This window comes from Mustela nigripes, chromosome X (genome assembly GCF_022355385.1).
Source record: "Mustela nigripes isolate SB6536 chromosome X, MUSNIG.SB6536, whole genome shotgun sequence".
NCBI classification, from domain to species: domain Eukaryota; kingdom Metazoa; phylum Chordata; class Mammalia; order Carnivora; family Mustelidae; genus Mustela; species Mustela nigripes.
The window spans coordinates 33,184,754-33,204,304 of NC_081575.1; positions in this window are offsets into that span (position 1 = coordinate 33,184,754).

Consider the following 19,551-nt stretch of genomic DNA (forward strand, 5'->3'; position numbering starts at 1 on the left):
GACACTTGCAGTTGTAGCCCATGAAGACAGTGAAGGTTTGTATCTTCTAATTTAGTGATCCTAATTTAGTGTACATAATAATCACCCCCAAATTTGCCACAATGTAGATTTCATGGGCACCTGGATGGCTCTATTGGTTAAATGTCTGACTCTTGGTTTTGATTCAGGTCATGATCTCAGAATTGTGAGACTGAGCCCTGTGTTGGTCTCCATGCCGAGGGTAGAGCCTGCTTATAATTCTCTCTTCCTTCATCCCTACCTCCTCCCCTCTCTCTCTCTCTCTCAGAAAGAAAGAAAGAAAGACAGATAATATAGATTTCAGATTTTCTACGCAGGAGATTGTGATGCAAAACCCATATTTGAAATTTGGATCTCGTCCTGTCCTCAAGTGGGGTTTCTAAGTTTTTCTTAGATTGAGATCTAATTCACATATTGTTCAAATTCACCCATAAGTTTTTTAGTATATTTACAGAGTTGTGCAACCATCATCACAATCTAATCTGAATATCTTCATCACCCCAAAAGAATACCCATACCTATTAGTATCACTGTTTATTCACCCCTTCCCCCAGGCCCTGGCAAATACTCCTCTACTTTCTGTCTCCAGAGATTTGCCTATTCCAGACATTTCATATAAATGGGATCATATAATAATGTGTTCTTTCTGTCAGGCTTTTTTCACTTAGTGTTTTCAAGGTTCATCTGACTAGAAACATCTATCAGTATTTCATTCTTTTTTTTTTAATAAAGATTTTATTTATTTATTTGACAGAGATCACAAGTAGGCAGAGAGGCAGGCAGAGAGGGGGAGGAAAGCAGGCTCCCTCCTGAGCGGAGAGCCCAATTCGGGGCTCAATTCCAGGATCCTGAGATCATGACCTGAGCCGAAGGCAGAGGTTTAACCCACTGAGCCACCCAGGCACCCCTCAGTACTTCATTCTTTTCAGGGCCAAGTAATGCTGGTTGGGTGGCTATAACACATTTTGTTTATCCATTCTTCAGTTGATGGACACTTGGGTTGTCTCCGTTTCTTGACTATTAGGCATCGTGCTGCTATAAATATTCATATTCAAGTTTCTGCATGGACATGCTTGCTAAGTGCTTTTAAAAAAAACTATAAAGCTTTATTAAATTGAGGGAACATTTCTATTTTTTTAAGGATTTAAAAAAATATTTTGACAGAGAGACAGCAAGAGAGGTGACACAAGCAGGGGGAGTGGGAGAGGAAAAAAAAAAAGCAGGTCTCCCACTGAACAAGGAGCCGGATGTGGGGATCAGTCCCAGAGTCCTGGGATCATGACCTGAGCCGAAGGCAGAACACTTAATGACTGAGCCACCCGGGCGCCCTGAGGGAACATTTCTAATTGAATACTTTTTATAGGTAGTCATTGGCGGTCCATACAAAATGATGACAGAGTGGTGGCCAGCGACTAGTAAGGGTTAAAGGCTTTCAGAGGAAATATGATGATAGACTAGTTCACATTCTGTGGCAGCTAGAAAAGACCAAACAGAGACCAAAAAAAGAATGCAACTTTTTATCCTTATTAATAAAAAAAATATAAAACTGAAGGACTGGAAGAAGCAAACCAGACATCCATCTCATCTGCCTTCTGACATGGTCAAGAGGATAGTTTATTATACTAGTTTTTTTATTACACTAATTTTAAGGCAAGAAGAGGAAAATTCAGGTGCAGTTAACCTAACCAGTTCATTGTGTTAGAAAAGTATCAAAATGCCCGAGAGGAAACAGATTCATTAGAATAAGAAATGAAACTCAAAATACAGAAAGAAGGGGAGAAAGGGTGTTATTCCCCCACCCTGCCGGCACATCACGCAAGGAGAGAGGAACTCACATAACGCCTAAGCTGTACTGTGTCTTTTGTTTCTAAATCTACGGTGGGTGTCCCAATATCATCCATGAAGAGTTTAGGCCTAGAATAGCCTAATCATTAAAAACTTGGGCTTTGTGATCTCTCCTATAACTAAAAATATGATCATGAGTTTAATTTATTGAGACCTTATTCAACCATGTTTCTCTAGTAGCCACAAAAATGAACCATTTTTTAAAGTTGTATTTATTCATTTGAGAGAGAGAGAGAGGAGGAGCAGGGGGGAGGGTTGTTGGGAGAGGGAGAAGCAGACTCCCAGCTGAGCAGGGAGCCTGATGTGGGGCTCTATCCCAGGACCCTGGGATCACGACCTGAGACAAAGCAGATGCTTAACTGACTGAGCCACCCAGGCACCCCCAAAATCAACCATTTACAATTCACTTTTTTCCTAGCTGTCTTAACCTCTCACAAGACAGCCAGCTAGACTCTGAACAAACCAGATTTAGTTGCCAAAAAAAAATTGATTCTCAAAAATTTATCACTTTGGGTGCCTGGGTGGCTCAGTTGTTTAAGCGTCTGCTTTGTCTCAGGTCATGATCCCAGGGTCCTGGGATTGAGTCCCACATGGAGCTCTCTGCTCAGCGGGGAGTCTGCTTTTCCCTCTCCTTCTGCCTCTCCCCCTACCTGGACTCTCTCTCTCTCCCTCTCTTTCAAGTAAATAAATAAAATCTTTTAAAAATCTATCACTTTGAGTAATATTGACTGATCTTTAGGCCTTCTCACAAACCTGGTTCTATGGTTCTTCTGGAACCATAGATAGACTAGTTCACATTCTGTGGCAGCTAGAAAAGACCAAACAGAGACCAAAAAAAGTAGGCTATGGGGATCTCAGTTTTTTTCAAATTAGAAGAAATTAGTAGTAAGGATGAATATAGCTCCGTTGACTTATCAATTTAATAATCAGCAGCACTATTACAAAAGGAGATTAAGATATGATCGTTGCCCAGCAGAGCCAATACTCTTGCTGAAAATAGCAAGACACATGCATCACAACGTTTGAGAACACCATAATATATTATCTCTGCCAAAGGAATTCAGACATGGGAAAGATAAACGTGGGCTCAAACAGTTAAAGATGACATTGTGGATAAAATAAGATTTAAGCTGGGTCTGAAGTTCAGGGAGGATTTGATCAGAGTAAGAGAAGAGTATTTCTGGAATGGGCAACAGTGTGAACGACAACAGAGCTGAAAGACTGTGCATAATGTGGAATGGAGGACAGTCTCAGGAACAAAAGAGAAGCAAGGCTCTAGAAACTGGAGAGCCAGATTATGATGAGCCTTGGAAATTAGGCAGACATCCAGAAGGTCCTCCTACTCAAACTGGGAGAGTCTCACCAGAGCCGGGTGTGTCCATCTGGATTTTACTCAAAGACAGCTGCCTGACTGTTAAAGAAGTCAGAACCCAAGCGTGGGGATGTAGGGAAGAGGGTGGATGAGGAACTTGTAGATGGGGCCGATCCCATTCAAAGAATAATTAACAAGTGCATTCCTGACATTGGTTTGGGTGCTTTCAGGGGTGATAAAGATGAACGAGAGTCCCTGATCTCATGGAGTTTACAGAGCAGACATACATATTACTGACACCTGGAAGAAAGTCCTGAATGTTTTAAGTACAAACAACGAACAGATGAGGGGACAGAATTAAGCAGTAAGTCTATCATGGTAAGAGGAAAAAATGACCTTTTCTTTCAATACTAACAATATCAGATTTTTAACCCTGGCAGGGGAGCGTGTTTGGTCAAGGTAGGGGAACCAACAAGTATGATGGAACGAAGTAGGATGTGTTTGGGGAAAGGCAAGAAGCTTAGCAAGTAGGATGCAGAGAGGAACAGTAGAGAGTTGGGTGAAAGCTGAAAAAGTTGAAAAAAAGAAAAAAGTCAGAAAGAGGAATTTGGACTTAGCAGATGATTCGTAGTCACTGTAAGTTTTTGAGGGGGAGTGAATTGGCACTCTTATATTTATTGAATCTCTTCTATGAAAAGCCCCCAGCCACGAAGGATTGTGTATGAGTAATTAGCCTGGCAACAGTATAGAGAACAGATCTGAAAGAGGGTGATACTGAGGTCAGGAAGGTCAACCAGGAAGATGTCTATTATAGTAACCTAAGGGTAAAGAGACCCCGAGAGCAGAAGAGTGGGAGGGAAAAGGAGAGAAAGGAATCAATACATGAGCCACGTTTCAAAGGGAATTGTGTTAAGACTTGCTGGCTAATAGCATGCATGCTATGAAGTAGATGAGGGAGTGGGTGATGCCTGATGTATAGAACCCCAGTGATTAGGAGACTCTCAGTTTCAACCGACAAACACAAATTATATTGCAGGAATTCACTGAGTTGGGGTGGTTGGGTGCTATGGTGTTCATTTATAGTTTATTTAAAGTGTCAGGCAACCAGTACTCCTTTGGATTCCTCTGACTAAAACATGGATCTGGGAGATATTTGAAGCCATGAGAGTAAATGAGTTCCTGAGGAATGAGGGAAGGAAGGAAACAAATTTTTTTGAATGTCTTTTATGTTCCAGACAACGAATGTGAAGAAGAAAGGTAGAAGGGTGAAGAGTGAAGTATTGGGCAAAAATCCAAAGTTAAGGGACAGGAAAGGGGTCAACGAACAAGAAGGACTAAAAATTGTCAAAAATGTAGAAAGAAGGGAGCGCCTGAGTGGCTCAGTTGGTTGGGCATCTGCCTTTAGCTCAGGTCATGATCCCAGGGTCTTTGAATTGCACCCCACATGGGGGGGGGGGGCCCCTCCTCACCAGGGAGTCTGCTTCTCCCTCTCTGTTGGTCCCTCCCCTGTTCATGCTTGCTCTCTCTGTCTCTCTCTCAAATAAATAAATTAAAAATCCTTGTGAAAAATTAGAAAGAGAATTTACATATGATGCTGTCTCTGAAAACAAAGAATAATTTAAAGAATAAAGGGAAAGATCAAATAATTTGAGTGTTCAGAAAGATTAAAATTAAGTATAGGGCTCCTGGGTGGCTCAGTGGGTTAAGCCGCTGCCTTCGGCTCAGGTCATGATCTCAGGGTCCTGGGATCGAGTCCCGCATCGGGCTCTCTGCTCAGCAGGGAGTCTGCTTCCTCCTCTCTATCTCTCTCTGCCTGCCTCTCTGCCTACTTGTGATCTCTCTCTGTCAAATAAATAAATAAAATCTTTAAAAAAAATAAAATTAAGTATAAAGGCTTCGCTTTTGGTAAGGATCCTTGGTGACACTGAATTCAATTCCATCTCACAAATACTTCTTGCACATCTCCTGTATACTTAGCATCAGAGGTCTAAAACACCCTCATGGAGAATACAGTCCAGAAAAAAAGATAAGTCAACTGTCAATTACAAGATCATCTGTAAGTTTAACATGGGGAGACATAGGGTACTAATGTAGCACATAAGAAGGGCCTTCTATCCCAGACTGCAAGAATCTGGAAGGCTTTCAGAGGAAGTCATGTTTAAACCAGGACCTATGGGATGAGTTGAAATTAGCTAAAGGAAAGGCAAGGGGTGACAAAGGCAGGAAATACCCAATGTGGTGATCCAGCGAGAAAAGGAAATATGACCACTCAAACAACTGCAAGAAAGAGTGGTCTGTGTGGATGATTTTGTAGAGAGATTGTTGAAGAGGTCATCAGGGAGCCGCTGATGAAGAATGATATCGAGCCATATCAAAGACTTTGAATTTAATCCAGATTGGTATTGGGAAGCTGCGGAAGGGTTGAAACAGGAGAACAATTTAATCGAATTTGCTTCAGAAAGATCCCTCTGACTGCTTGAGCACTGGGGCAGGATCCAAGTCAGGTCGACCAATGATGAGACTATTTCAGCAGTTGTGGGGAGAGATGATGGGGTTAGTAGAAATGGAGAGGAGTGGGTGGACTCAATAAATATGTAGAAGGTAGCACTGACAGTGCTTGGTAACACATTAGTGTGGGAGATTTGGGGAGAGAGAAGAGCTTAGAATGATGCCAGTATTTTTGACAGAATGGATGCGGATACAGGAGCCACTGGCTGAGCAGTTTTGAGAATACAATATGATGAATTCAGTTTTGAACATGTTGACTTGAAGATACCCACTGGACATCCTAGGGCTGGTTATATGGTAGGCAGTTGGCTAACCGCATCTCAAGTTCAGGAGAGAGATTTAATTCAGAGTTGAGATTTGGGGGACAATGGCAAATAGTTGGTATTTGAATGCTTGAGAGAAAATGATATCCCTGGGTGGGGGTAGAGTAGGTTGGTGTTGAATGAGAAGATGAGATGTCTGAGGACAGAACACTGAGCCATACAAACATGTAAGGGCTGGGCAAAAATGAGGAGTCAACAAAAAACCTGGGAAGGATGTGTGTGTGTGGCTCAGCAAAGAAATAAGGTGGCAATTTGAGAAGTCAGTACCATAGGGCTTTTCTAATGGAGGAAGCCTAACTCTCTGGATGACAGAGCGGGGTGGGGGGGTGGCTAGAATCCAATGCAGGGGAAAACAGTGCAGATGTGGCTAAGGAAGGGATAAATACTACAGCAAGGTCTTTCCAGAAATAGGGTAGCTGATGAGTGAAGACTCACCGAGGAGACTCTTCTTCCTTTAATAAGGACAAGAATGATAGGAGAATGAGTATGGAGAAAGGAGCTTGGCTGTTGGTAGCAAAGGAATCTCACACTGGATGGCCAAGACTTACTAGTGAAGTAAGATTCAAAGTTTCCACAACGCACACGTGTCAGGAGATGGAAAATAAATTAGATGGAAGAAAAGGTTTTGCCTTAAGTGGCTTAAAGTTGCAAATTTCACCATTCCTGACAAATATTCACTTATAAGTTAGCTACTTTTAAGTAAAGTTTATGGATATTTTAGTGGTTGCCTAAAATGTCAGGAAATCTAAAACATCTTAGATTTTCAGGACCAGAAGGGGCTGGAGATATGAGGCAGAAAGTAATATTTTCTGATATTCTTCTTAGTAGAATAAGCCTGGTTTACACAGTCTAAAAGAATATGTCTGGGGTGCCTGGGTGGCTCAGTCGGTTAAGCGATCGGCTCTTGGTTTTGGCTCAGGTCATGATCTTAGGGTCCTGGGATTAAACCCCACGTTGGCTTCTGAACTCAGCAGGGAGTCTGTTTGAAGCTTCCCTCCCTCTGCCCCTTCCCTCACTCTCACTTACTTTCAAAATAAATAAGTAAATCTTTAAAAACTTTTAATAAAAAAGAACTTTTAATAATAAAAGTTCTAATTTTGATATAGTACCAACAGTTATGATAGTTCCCACTTCATGAGCACCTACTATATTCTAGGTCTGACACTCATCACTTTACACTCCGTGATTCTCAAGCAGGGCATCTATTCCCACTATGACCATGACCAACCCCCCCAACCCTGGGGACTTCTGGCATTGTCAGAGGATATTTCGGATGGTCACAATTTGGAAGGGTAGTCATGGGTAGAGGTCCTGGAGGCTGTTACATAATCCTACAATGCACAAGACAGTCTCCCACAAAAAAGCAATATGCTACCCGAAATGTCAGCGGTGCCAAGGTGGGGAAACCCATTGACATTAGAAAGAACTATACCTTCCTTGCTGTACTGTTGCAAGGATGACACAAAATGGTAAGCATAAATCTCTCTACTATAATTCAATGGAAAATTGGGGAGCTTAAATAACTTGCTCAAGGTCACAACACAAGGTCTGAAGAAGAACCAGATTTTGAATCCTAGCTGCCTGATTCCAAAGTCAAATTTTAAACTGCTAAATGCATTGCCACGTCGTATTCAAGACATACAGACTACCATAAAACCCAAATATCCCTGTGAATAATTTTTCCTAAAAATATATTGGTTACTACACTGAAATCTGCATTTCCCCTAAGCTTACCTAGGACCCATACCTCAACTCTAAACCTTTTCCATCTGAGAATATCACAGCAGCGTTTTCCTATAGAAAACAGACTTGAGTCAGGCACATCAGATGCAGACATGCCAACAAGACATGATTTACCACTCAAGGAGGTCTTCCAATTGAAACAATTCCATGGAATGGCCAATGGCAAATCCATTCTCAAATTCTATCCAATGTCGCCATGACGAGATGGATTCTTTCTGGACTTTGGATTACAATTGGACTTCTGCACCGACACCATCCATCATGCAAACTACCCAAGTGCCTCTCGACAATCACGAGGCAGGACCCCAACTCCAACTGAAGTACACAAATATAGGTTAAAAAGTCCTCAGTGACTATGGAGCTTTGGTGGGTTTTCTTTCTTTATTTTGTTTTGTTTTTGTGACATTTGAGTTTTTGCTACTTTTGTACAAATGGTAACAGTGAACTTCTCCTTTGGGTGACTGTACCATGGGTAAAGGGAAGTAGAATAACTTCAATTCTCCCTAGAAAGGAGTCATTTTTTGCAAAATGCCTGGCCTCCATGTTGAACATCCTCCCAATTTGTTTCCCTCGGGGTATGAGTGCAAATAATTTTATGGTTCATATCTTCTTCTCATGTGTATTTCAGGTGACCTGCTCATCCCAGTTTTTCCACAACTGTTCTGACTTCAAACTGAAATCACACTTCCTGGGAATCTCTTCAGTCCCAGGTAATAGCAGTATTGGTTGCCCTAGATATATCTGGGGATTAATAACTAACACTAGAGATCAAAAGCTGATATTACTGCTATTTCTTGAGGTTCAATCAGAAGGTTTTGTATCAGAATTCAGCTCGAGGAACATTGATCGTCATTTTTGGCCCTCACCTGTTTTTGGCAAAGATGACTTTTGAAAGAGGAAAATCCAGTCAAACCCTGATATTACAAAAGTAGGTTGTTGGTGGGATCTCTCACAGGATGCCATCTGGCAGCAAGCAAAGGATTTCACGCTGTAACTGGGTAGGTGTCAATTCTAACTGCGTATAAAATCACCTGGGAGGGGTGCCTGGGTGGCTCAGTGGGTTAAACCTCTGCTTTCGGCTCAGGTCATGATCTCAGGGTCCTGGGATCGAGCCCCGCATTGGGCTCTTTGCTCAGTGGAGAGCCTGCTTCCCTTCCTCTCTCTCTGCCTGCCTCTTCTGTCTACTTGTGGTCTATGTCTGTCAAATAAATAAATAAAATCTTTTTTTAAAAAAAATCACCTGGCCTGTACCCCTGGGGATAAAAATATATGTTTATAAAAAATAAAAAATTATATTAAAGTTTCTAAAAAAAAAAAAAATCACCTGGGGGGGAGGACTTCCAAAAAGTCTGGCTGCCCAGGCTGCACACAAGACCAATTCAATTAGAATTTCTTGGGGTGGAACTCAGGCAGCAGTGCTTTTAAAGTACCTTCAACCGTTAAGATAGACAGGCAGGGTGAGAATCATTGTGGTGGCGATGAAGCTTCCTTCTTCTTCACTGTGCACATGGCTTGTGAGGAGATGATGTTGTTAGCGACTTATGTTGTATGACTGAAGGATCCTAAGAAGGTCTCTGCTGCTCCTCCCTCCCCAACAAATGTTGCATTATCCAAACAGTACTATTTTTTAAATATTTTTTAAATATGAGAGAGAGAGAGAGCAAGAGTATACAAGCAGGGGATGGGAGGGGGAACAGAGGGAGAAGCAGACTCCCCCTGAGCAGGGAACCCAACTCGGGGCTCGATCCTAGGACCCCAGAATCACGACCTGAGCCAAAGGCAGACCCTCAACCAACTAAGCCACACAGATGACCTTAAAATGGGACTATTGGGGATCAACAATCTTCCTCTGGAGATACATTAGCAAAGGCAGGCAGGAGCAGAAAACAGTAACTATTAAGTTTTAGAAGGATTTTCTGCCTTCAGGAGGCCCCACTTCAACTGTTTGGAAAGGCTCACCCAACCTTTTTATTTGGTTCTGACCCAGAAGATGAAAGACTACACAAGGGAAAACATTGTCTACCATAAAATGTTACCGTGAACAGGTCTGATATCAAAGCAGAGGTAATATTAACCCCTGTGTGTATTGCAGTGTTATTTACAACAGCCGAGATGGGGAAGCCACCCCAGTGTACGTCTAGTAATGAATGGATAAAGAAATTGTCACACACACACACACACACACACTGAAATATTACTGGTCCATGGAAAAGAAGGCAATTGTATGCCATTTGTGACAACACGATGGACTCGGGGGGTATTATCCTAAGTTGAAATAAATCAGAGAAAGGTAAATATCATCTGATCTCTTTTCTACATGAAATCTAAAAAACAAAACAAGCAGCAGAGTCTTAAATACAGAAGACAAACTGTTGGTTGCCAGAGGAGAGTGGGGTGGGAAGAGGGGTGACACCAATAAAGAGGGTTAAGAGGTATAAACTTGTAATTATACTTGTAACTTGTAATGTGACTTGTAGTAAGTCACAGAGGTGAAAAGTACAGTATAAGGATTACAGTCAATAATATTGTAATAAACAATATTGTAATAACATTGCTGTATGGCAACAGATGGCAACTACACTTAGGGGGAGCACTGAATAACGTATAGAATGTTCAGATCAATATGACAGATGCCTGAAATGGATATAACATGCTATGTTAATTATACTTCAATAAAAAATAAAAGTAAAGGTGCTTTTACAGTGGGTTGGGTCAGAACAAGGCCCAGAGAGAGTTAGCCGCTAGGGGTTGAGCAGACAAGAAGGGAGCAACCCAAAACGTCATCCAAGTCACAGGCATGATTAAAAAGTGAGATCTGGACATGAGGTCAGGCCACAGATGTAATCTAAAAGACCCAACTGCTTTCCCAGAGGAATCTGTAGAGCCAATTATTCCTTGGTGGCCTAGGAATAACCTTGAGAATATAGAACTAAGTCTGTTCTCCCCTTAACTTCTCCTTGTTCAATAACATTAGGGTACCTTGGTACTACAAGAGAAAGGAGGACCGCTCCAAAAAATTCAACCTTCGAAGCAAACTGAGTTCATAGGGACTTGTGTGGATTGTAAGATATCACAAGAAAGTTTCCCACTCTCAGCCTCTCTGATTCACTAAGGTCTGAGGAGTGACTGGCGCCAGGGATTCTGTGTAGCACCTGGCCAATGACAACCCTGGGATGGTCACTCTGCCTTGAAGATTCTTCTTATTAGTATTCATTTGAGAGAGAGAGAGACTAGGAGAGAAAGTGAGAGTCCAAGCAGCGGGGAGGGTCAGAGAGAGAAGCAGACTCCCTGCTGAGCAGGGAGCCCGATGATGCAGGACTCGATCCCAGGACTCCAGGATCACAACCTGAGCTGAAGGCAGTTGCTTACCCAGCTGAGCCACCCAGGCGCCCCGGTCACTCTACCTTATAAGGCTGACCCCATACTACCTTCCCTAAACGGCTGTCAAGGTGCCCGAAATCCTGCCCTGAGAAACACATTCCTTCAATACTTGAAAACTGGTTAGTATTAAAGAAGCTCTTCCTGACCGAAAAAGCTAGTATCTTACACTAGAAACTCCTAGCAAGAAAACAGCACCCTAGCCTCATTTTCTAGATCTCTAAAATGGTTGCCCCAGTCCAGCCCCACCATTTTCCACTTTCTAGGTTCTCACTTCCCTTCCCCTGCTCTCCTTCCCCATTCCCTCTCTGCCTCTTTCTGTCTCTCTCTCACACACACTTACACACATACATGCACAAAACTGTTGAAAACCACCCCCACCCCCTGGCCTGTTTAAACCTTATCAGCCAAGACCCTGCCTGTGATGATTTGACAGCTAGCTGAGAGCAAGATGGGTCTTAGGGAGGAAGGGGGCAGATTCTATGAAAGCAAAACTATTTAGGGGATGAAACTGAAAAATGTTCACTGTATCCTGGGCCATTGATTTTTTTTTCCCAACGGAAGCGTCAGGTTAGGAATGAAGGGTTATATATACAAATAAAGATCAGCCAGACAGCCAAGTACAACCTTTGGTTTCAAGAACCAAGTCTTTTCATTGAATTGCATGTGTGTGTGCAGGCGGAATGGGTCTCCTTAAATGGATGATGTCATTGAGCTGTTCCATACCTCTTTACCCGAGGGGCAATAATCAGATCTCAGGAATACCGTGGAGTTTTCTGGGCTATTAAAGAGAAATTCCACTTTTATCATCTCTGAATGATAAAGCTCCACATTCCTAAAATAGTTAGCTTAAAGCAGCAAAAGGCTGAATCTTTCTCAAATTTAGAAGACAAATAAAATTGGAAACACATACTGTGTCAGTTAGGCATTTGGATAGATTTGCAGCTGGGCAAGACATAATTCAGGGAGAGTTAAATAACAAAAGTTGGATTTCAAAAGATTTCACCCTCATGGGAATCTTACTGATAACATTACCACAGGTAATGTCATAAAATATGGTGCGTTCATCTTTGACATAGAACAGGAAAAAGAAAAAAAGTACGGAATCTGAGTGAATAGGGAAACTTCTGGAATACTAGCAGCTTTAAGAAAGGGAAAGTCATTGCACTAATGGTTTTGGTGCTGGAACAAGGAAGGGGGAGCAGACTAACTTCGTATCTAGCCCCGTTTGGTTTCATTGGTTTTATCAGGAATGTTGGTCAGGGAGCATGCTGAGAGTGAAGATTTAGAGAAAAAAAATGTGCTGTGTCTAAAGAGAGTAAAATGCTGAGTGGGTTTGATTCCAAATTCACCACAGGCCAGGAAAAAGATTGTGCAAATCTCTGGCCCCTTGCTGCTCACACATGGCCTAGGCCTCAGATTCAGTAGCTGCATTTGCTTTTCAAAGAACGGGGTCCTTTTCTCAGCCCACACTTTTCATTAAGTTCCAAACACTTCCTTAAGATATGAAACCTCCTCTTTCTCTTTCACCATTCCTAGCAAGGCTGGCTTGTTCACACAATATTGAAAGGGGCTGCTCTTTGTGCCGAGACAGGATGTTCCATTGATCAGTCTTGCTGGGACAGCCCATAAGCATTCGTCTGTTGGTGTCTCACACAAACGTCAACTGTTTCTGCCCAGACTGAATGAAATGATCTCTCTGAAAACTGTGTGATGTTTGTGGCATTCCCTCAAGAAGAATGTACTGGATATTTAGTCTGTGCAAGGTACTGAGCCCTGGAACAGGAAGGGGGGAGAGGGGAGGAGGAGACACTACAGGAAATGTTGGAGAGATACAGAGATGAACGGGCAGTAGCTTCTGCCTTTAATAGTAAGAGCTAATGTTGAGTTAGTAGTTAATTTGTGCCAGTTACTGTGCTAATGGCTTTATACAGATTTGATACTTTACACTTTACAAAACTACTATACCCTCTTTTATAGGTGAGTTGAGACTCAGAGAGTTAAGTCCCAAGTCACACAGCAAGTGATAGGCTCAAGGTTTGAGCTTGGTCTCTTTGATCCAAAGCTGGAGTATATAACCACTGTGAGCTAGTGCCCTCAGAGACGCGGTGTCTGGTTAGGGGGAGAAACACACGCAATGACCTCTCATAAAAAAGCACGATATGGGAAGAGTTACAAAAGATGGAGCCAACTGCTGTGGGACTGCAGACTCAGGAGCAATTAGTTTCCGGGAAGACTCTTTGGATGGAGCAGTCATTGAGCTGGACCTTAAGTGAAAAGTAGGATTTGGCTAGATGGAGGTGAGGAAAAGAGTATTTCAGGTAAAGGAGTTAAGTCACAGAATGACAAGTACAATCGAACGGGAACATTGTGTGTATCACAGAATATAGGGTCACAATGAAAAGGCTATAAAGATTGGCATTCCAGGATGCCTGGGAGGCTCAGTCACTTAAGTGTCTGACTCCGGATTTGGGCTCAGGTCATGATCTTAGGGTCGTGAGATTGAGTCCCATGTGGTGGCAGGGTTGGGGCGGGGGCTGGTTCGGGCTCAGCAGGGAGTCTGCATGATATTTTTCTCTCTCCCTCTCCATCTGCCCCCTCCCCCTCTCTCTAAATAAAATAAATAAAATATTTGGAAAAAAAAAAGATTGGCATCCCATTGTCACGTAGCTTGAGTACCAAGTCAAGAAGTCGGGATTTTATTCTTTCTGAAGTCCATAATGGTTTGGGCACGGATAAGTGAGATGACTGGTTATGTGATTTAGAAAGAGAATTTCAGTGGCACCTTCAGTCATGGAAGGAGCGTCAGATGGATTAGAGGCTAAAGACCCATTGTGTGACTAGAGATATTGTCTAGACGAGGGCTGGGTGGGAGCCTGAACCAGGGTGTTTTCATGGTCAATGGGGTAGAAGCAACTAGTAATCAAGGCAGTTGGTAACTGACTGTGAGGGAAAAGGATGATTTGAAGGGGATGCCGACATTTCTAGCCTGACTGACTAGGCAGCTTATTGTGCCCCTGAGACAGGGGACACAAAACAGAGAAAGTTTGGAGGTGGGAGGTGACCATGAATCAGGTGATTTGTTGGCAGTTGTTGGTCATACCTGAAGCTCAGGGAAAAGGCAAGAAGGTAGATTTAAGAGTCACCCTGGGAGAGGATATGGTCTAAACAGAAGTGAGATTTCTCAGGGGGAATATTGTAAAATAAGAAAATGATCTTTGTTTCTGGCAATAGGATGAGTGTATGGAGAACATGTTCTCAAAAAAGAATGCCTACTTATAACAGACCCTGACACGGCAAGTGTAATGTGGGGGAAAACAAGAGTGCCTAAAAGTCTAGATAAAATACTTTCCACGTTGGGGCACCTGGGTGGCTCAGTCCGTTAAGCTTCTGCCTTCAGCTCAGGTCATGATCCCGGGGTCCCGGCATGGAGCCCTGTGTTAGACTCCCTGCTCAGCAGGGAGTTTGCTTCTCCCTCTCCCTCTGCTGCTCCTCCCACTCATGTGCACGTGCTCTCTCTCTCTCTCTCTCTCAAATAAATAAATAAAATCTTTAAAAAAAAATACCTTCCATGTTGTTTTTATTTATATGTTTAAGACTTTTTAAAATATTTGTCATTTGAAAGAGAGCCATAGAGTGAGTGAGAACACAAGTGGGGGTGAGGAAGAGGGAGAAGCAGACTCCTCACTGGGCTCTACCCCAGGACCCTGGGATCATGACCTGAGCTGAAGGCAGATACTTCACCAACTGAGCCACCCAGGCGGCCCCTCCATGTTGTTTTTAAAGTGAAGCTGAGCTGAAGTGAAGCACAGGAAACAGATAACAACAGGGCCTGATTTTCTAGAAGTAATCAAGCTAAAATTTGCCCTGGGCCAAATCTGCTTCTCTTTGGTGGCCACAGTTGATACTAAAGGACCATGTGGTAGGGCCAGGGACAGGGGATAAAGTGTGAGACCCAAGCAAGGTGGTTGAGCTGACTGGAGACCCTGCCAAAAAGCAAAGATTCTGTAGGGGTGACTCCTTCAGTGAGTGACTTGAAAAATACCCACTCTCCACATAAAGATATTTACCTACCTAGGGATCAGACACAGGGTTTGGAGAAAAAGTTCTTTCCTCTGAGAATTCCTAACCACATGCTCACACTCAACCACTTTTGGGAGCAGAATACTATGTGTCTTCAAAACCACCAAACAGAAACATTAATTCAGAGTGGTCCTTGGTTGATAATGCCACTGGGCACATTGCAATAGTAAATGAAAATTTTCTCTGGAAGAGTTTTACATGGCCTCAAAGGATTCCCACAGATAAAATTCCAAAGAGCATGAGCTCACAATGAAAAGAAGTCATTAAACCTACAAAGAAGCAAGGCATGATGAGTGTGAGTCTGCAGAAACAGACTTGTAAAAACTGCAGATCCAAAAATGATCAGCTATTGGATACAAAATAAGTACATTTGATATGCTAAGTGAGAGAATTCAGAAACTGAGAAAGTACAACATCCACTCATGATAAACACCCTCAACAAAGTAGGTTTAGAGGGAATATACCTCAACATAATAAAAGCCATCTATGAAAAACCCACAGAGAACATCAGCCTCAATGGGGGAAAACTGAGACCTTTCCCCTGAAGGTCGGGAATAAGACAAGGATGTCCATTCTCACCACTGTTATTGAACATAGTACTGGAAGTCCTAGCCTCAGCGATCAGACAATGAAAAGATATAAAAGACATCTGAATCAGCAAGGAAGATGTAAACCTTTCACTATTTGCAGGTGAGGTGATGACTATATAGAAAACCATAAACACACCACCAAAAAACTGCTAGAACTGATGAAAAAAAATTTGCTGAAGTCACAGAATACAAAATCAACATACAGAAATCTGTGGCATTCCTATACACCAATCAATAATGAAGTAGCAGAACGTGAAATTAAGAAAACAATCCCATTTATAGTTTCACCCCAAATAGTAGGATGCCTGGAAATAAACCTAACCAAAGAGGTGAAATATCTGAAAACTGTAAAATGCTGATGAAGGAGATCGAAGATGACACAAAGAAATGGAAAGACATCCCATGCTCATGGACTGGAAGAACAAATATTGTTAAAGTGTTTCTACTACCTAAAGCATTCTACACATTTAATGTAATCCTTATCAAAATACCAACAGTATTTTTCACAGAACTGCAACAAACAATTCTAAAATTCATATGGGACTACAAAAGACCCCCGAATAGCCAAAGCAATCTTGAAAAAGGAAAGCAAAGTTGGAGGCATCACAATTCTGGACTTCAAGTTATATTACAAAGCTGTAGTGATCAAAACAGTATGGTGCTGGCACAAAAATAGACACAGAAATCCATGCAACAGAATAGCAAACCCAGAAATGAACACACAGCTCTATGGTCAATTAATCTTTGACAAATCAGGAAAGAACATCCAATGGGAAAAAGACAGTTTCTTCAATAAATGGTTGAGTTGGGAAAACTGGACAGCAAGATGCAAAAGAAAGAAACTGAACCACTTTCTTTCACCATACACAAAATAAATTCAGAGTAATGGATTGAAGACCTAAATGTGAGCCCGAGTTCATAAAAATCCTAGAAGAAAACACAGGCAGTAACTAACTTCTTTAACACTGGCCCTAGCAACTTTTTTCTAGGTAAGTCTCCTGAGGCAAGGGAAAGAAAAAAAAAGTGGACTATTGGGACTTCATCAAAATAAAAACCTTCTGCACAGCAAAGGAAACAATCAACAAAACTAAAAGGCGACCTATGGGTCTGGGTTATGGACATTGGGGAGGGTATGTGCTATGATGAGTGCTGTGAATTGTGTAAGACTGATGATTCACAGACCTGTACCCCTGAAGAAAATAGTACATTATATGTTAATTTTTAAAAGGCAACCTACAGGGTGGAAAAAGATATTTTCAAATGGCATATCTGATAAAGGGTTAGTACATAAAATATATAAAGAACTTAAAAACTCAATACCCACAACATGAATAATCCAATTAAAATTGGGCATGGGGAACCTGGGTGGTTCAGTCAGTTGAGTGTCTGACTCTTGATTTTGGCTCAGGTCATGGTCTCAGGGTCCTGGGATTGAGCCCTATGTCAGGCTCTGTGCTCATGGGGAGTCTGCTTTTCTCCCTCTGCCCCTCCTCACACTCACAGTCTCCCTTTCTCTCTAAAATAAATAAACAAATCTTTTAAAAAGTGGGCAGAACACTTAAATAGATATTTCTCCAAAGAAGACATAGAAATGGCCAATAGACACATGAAAAGATGTTCGTCATCACTTACCTTCAGGGAAATGCAAGTCAATACTACAATGAGATACGACATCACACCTGTCAGAATGGCTAAAATCAACAACACAAGAAACAACAGGTCATTGGCAAGGATGTGCAGAAAGGGGGAGCCTCATGCCCTGTTGGTGGGAAGGCAAACTGGTACAGCCACTCTGGAAAAACAGTACGGAGGTTCCTCAAGAAGTTAAAAAATAGAGCTACCCTGTGACCCAGCAATTGCAGTACTAGGTACTTACCCAAAGAATACAGGAATGCTAATTCAAAGGAATATGTGTATCTCTATATTTATAGCAGCATTATTTTCAATAGCCAAGATATGGAAGCAGCCCAAGCATCCATTGATTGATGAAATTGATGAATGGATAAAGAAGAGGTGGCATATGTGTGTGTGTGTGTGTGTGTATGGCATATATAATATTCTAATATATATTCGAATATTATTCAGCCATAAAAAATAATGAAATCTTGCTGGTTGCAAGGACATAGACAGAACTTAATGCTAAGCAAAACAAGTCAATCAGAGAAAGACAAATACCATATGATTTGACTCACGTGGAATTTAAGAAACAAAACAAATGAGCAAAGGGGCAAAAACAGAGAGAGAGAGACAAATCAAGAAACAGACTCTTAACTATAGAGCACAAACTGATGGTCCCCAGAGGAGTTGGGGATGGGGGAGGGGGGAAATAGGTGATGGGGATTTAAGCGTGTGCTGGTTGTGATGAGTACTAGGTGACATACGGTACTATTGACACCTGAAACTAATAGGATGCTATATGTTAACTAAGTGGAATTAAAATTAAAATTTTTTTTTAAAAAAATCAACTATGAAAACTGAGTAACAGGTTTGAAAAAAATGAACTAAATAGAACTCTGAGAAATAAAAAATATGATAATTTAAGTAGAAAACTAGAACCTCCCTTGATGGATTAAACAGAGCCAAAGAGAATCTGTGGCATGGAAAACAGGTCAGATGATTTTACGTAGTCAAAAACACGAGGAGGCAAAGATATGGGGAGGAAAAAAGTCTGAATGAGCTTAAGATGGCAAAATGTCTGAAATACATCTTAACTAAGTTTAAAAAGGCAAGCGTGGAAAGAATGTTAAAGGAATGATCTATTCAAGGAGATAAGGTGGTGATAACTTTCTGAGATTTAATAAAAATGAAACGAGACGGAAAAAAAATCTCAGTGTCTTGAAGAACTGGAAGGGCTGTTGGAAGGAAGAGGAACCGGCCAAGAAAACTGAAAATGACTTATGAGGAAGGAGGAAGAACAAAGAAGATTCAGTGTCTGGAAAGCGAAGAGGGAGTATGTTTCAGCAAGGCCATGGTCAATAACTCTAAATGTTGCAGACACATCAAGTAAGGTGACGATCAGTAATCACTGAGTATCTGCTATACGTCAGACAACGGTGCTGGGTGGATCCAAAGATGTTTAATGCATAACTCTTGGACTTAAAATTAGGGAAGAAATGTAAATAAAAGGTTGCAATCCAATGTGACTAAGGCTGTAATAAACATGAGCCAAATGGGCCATGAACAGAGGGAAGGAGGTTTCTTTTGTGTGATGATGATTTCTCTAATGAGCTCTCCTCAGCTATTTGTCTCATGGTCACTTTTGAAAAATTTGGAATAAATATTTAGCTTTCATCAGAATATCCCCTTAAACACATATGGTCAGCTCTTTCTTCTGATTTATCTACATCATTTTGAGGCATGCAATATTCAAGAACATTCCAATATCTGGTATGAGCATGAATGGCAGACCTTCAAATAACCTTTCTGTGCCTGAGAGATTGGGTCAAAGAGTACAGGCTTGTTTCTTCTTCTTATTCTCCCTGACCCCGCTTGGTTGGGCGTCTCACCACAATCACCTGGGCTTTTAATAATCTCCAGGTTTCAGCTCTGATCATGTTATTCCCCCTCAAACATTCACACACCGTGGCTTTATAGTGGAGACATTCAATAAATAAGAGTTGAAATGAAAGAATGTCAATATATAATGAAATAGAAGTATATCCTCCATTGTCATGTGAATAATTCCATATTGCAAATCAATGATAGAATATTATCATTTGAAGGCATATTTTATCTATGTAGTTGCTTCCAA